The sequence below is a fragment of the Cynara cardunculus genome (assembly GCF_001531365.2).
Source record: "Cynara cardunculus var. scolymus isolate 2C chromosome LG 6, CcrdV1, whole genome shotgun sequence".
NCBI lineage: Eukaryota > Viridiplantae > Streptophyta > Magnoliopsida > Asterales > Asteraceae > Cynara > Cynara cardunculus.
In genome coordinates this window covers 7,924,869-7,927,637 of record NC_037533.1, presented here as the reverse complement: position 1 = coordinate 7,927,637, position 2,769 = coordinate 7,924,869, and positions in this window count along the sequence as shown.

Here is a 2,769-nt window from a genome sequence, read left to right as displayed (position 1 = left end):
TGCCCTGTGCGGCCGCACGACCTGCACGTGGCCAGGGCCAGCCCTGGTTATAATTGTTGCATGCGACTAGACGACACATTCAACATTTCGAACGAGGAAGTTGAAAAGTGGACTTGAAATGTGTGTGGTGTTTCATATAGTTTGATCGTATATTCATATTCTTGGTTTGAGCTTAACTGGAGATATTCGAAGTAAAATGGAGTACTTATAACTACTTATACGACCTCAAGGCTCAAGTAGTTCGGAAAAGGCAGATACAGTTATGGGTTGTTGAATATGTAGTCGTATTGGGGTCAGTAGAAAAGATATTCCGCTACGCGCCTGCATGGAGATAGCTAAACGGGAATTTATACCGGCTATTTAAGTTTTATGAAGCAACACCTTCATGGCAAAGTGAAAACTGAAGCATARGGCTTATTTAGAGCATGGAGTGTGTCACAGTGATTCAAAATAATCAAATCCCTCTCCAAACTTTTAGGAGAAGACGGGTAGCCACATCTACTATTAGTTCTCATGTGTTGAGTTCTAATATTGAAGAAGCCATAATGCACCCGACTATGCAATTGCACACCCCTCTATGCCACTCAKATGTCTCTCAACAGATGTCTRTTTCAACTTCTCAYGGGATCAAACACAATATCTATTCAATCCCCACCCGGAGGATTTGAATATTGAAAATAGTAGACARTTGTCTCTTTGGTATGTACATTAAGTCTTGAGCCCTCTACATCTTTTTCTACACAMATTTTTGGAGCTTGAACAAGCCGGAATGACCAGAGTGGAGTCACCAAGTGACATTCTACGAGKACCGGTCGGAAKTCCTACCAACGTTAACGATATTCCAGCRTTGAAAGTATGCACAACGGTTTATTTAACTGTTGTTTCAACTGGAAACCTAAGTGGTCCAGGTGTTAGTTTACCAGACTTTGTGTGAAGGGGATATTTGTTCGGCGCCCTAAATGTTGTTCAAAATTCTTTTATGGAAGAAATAAGGGGAATTAAATCTTTATTGAAGGGAAAACAAAACGTCATTAAAGAAGATCTAATTCCGTCACCACTACCTCAATCTTTTCAAGATACGGATCTATCGGTGGATGATCTTAAGTCGATGCTATATGCTAAGTTGGTGTTACAAACTAGCATAGATTCGTCGGATTCAGATTTGCTTGCAATGCTTCGACTTTCAAATAGAACAATCCCAAAATGTTAGCGCCTCAAAGTTTCATTCCTTCCAAAGCAATATTGTTTCTAGCTTGTCAAGGCTTGAYTCAACAATTGCCTCTTCTACCCAAATACTTCAAGAATCCTTAACTGCTTTATCTGAAAGAGTATCCATCTTGGAGACTTCTTGCAAAGCACAGGCCACCTCTCACAAACGAAGACATGATGATCAAGATGATCTTGATCACCATTGGGGGGGGTGAACAAGAGACAGAGGGTGGTTGAGACCTTTGAATTTATGGGAGCTGAGACCAAAGAGAATGATGCTTTTGATAAGCATATTGAAGATGTTGGTGTTAGGGAGACAGGGAGATAGATTGTGTTATATGTTAATCCAGGGATAAAACTGATGGTTGAAAAGCCTGAGGTATCTACAACAGAAATAAGGTTGATAATGGGTGAATYAGTTGAAGTAATAGATGTTGATTCTGATTCTGAAGGTGGAGGTCGATATTTCTTTATCAAGATTGAACGAGATGCTGATTCAAACTATATGATGTTTGATTTTGAAGATGACATAGATAATAGTGAATCAGAATTCCCATTTCCTAATGTGCCTACTCAAGAACCCGAACCTGAATCATCTGTGAATCCTACAATCTTAACCCCACGTTCCAGAAACAGTTTCTTYAAGCAGAGTCTATATTCCAATGTCAGAAAAGGTTCTTGCAKCTAGATGGGATARAACAAGAGTTAGAGAAGCACTTTTGGAAGATGTTTATTGTCAGATCTTTGTTCACTCATTAAGAAACCTTAACATTAAGAAGGTGTTGGAAATCCGAAGAGAGAGTCCAACATACAAACAAKAATACATTTATTTCATGAAATCCAAAAGTAGTCACATTCATTATGTGAAGACYAGACATCAGATTGTATCGATAAAGAAGGTTGATGCCAAGCAGTTGTTCAAATTGTGGTATCCAGTCTTCTACGTCATTCGTCAAGAAGGAAATGTRTGGAGCTTTTGTGAGGCAAATTTTCCAAATTTGTATCTAGAAGACCTAGAGTTTATGTACTATGAATTCAGGAATCAAACTATCAGAATGGAAGGAGTTGTAATTRCATTAGAGGCTATCAAGAAGTTCTTAAGGCGACATGTCAAATTATCTTCGGTGATTGATATCYAGATGGGCTTGGAGGGTAATCAGGAGAAGGTAAATATGCTTAAATCGAATCAAGAGCTTGAARATGCTGATGGTTATATGATRTATATGATTCTTGAAGATCTTGAGTTCGGAGTTGTGTACAAAAATCTTGAAGGTGCAAAAAGATTTATGAGATTTTCTGAACGGTTAAAGTAATGTGATGGTACAATCAAAGTGCTCAAAAGACAGTTGGAATCTAGAAAGATGAATGATGATAAAGCAACAGGGTTTGAGAAGCTGAATATGAAAGAAAGGTATTTGCTAGTCAAGGCTTTAGAGTTGTTTGATGAAAAGATCGAGTATAGAAATGTTGTGGGATGATTGGAAACTCATCTTGGATTAAGAAGGTCAAGATTTACAATATCCAGAGCTTGAATCCAAAGGGGGAGAATGTTARGTTCTA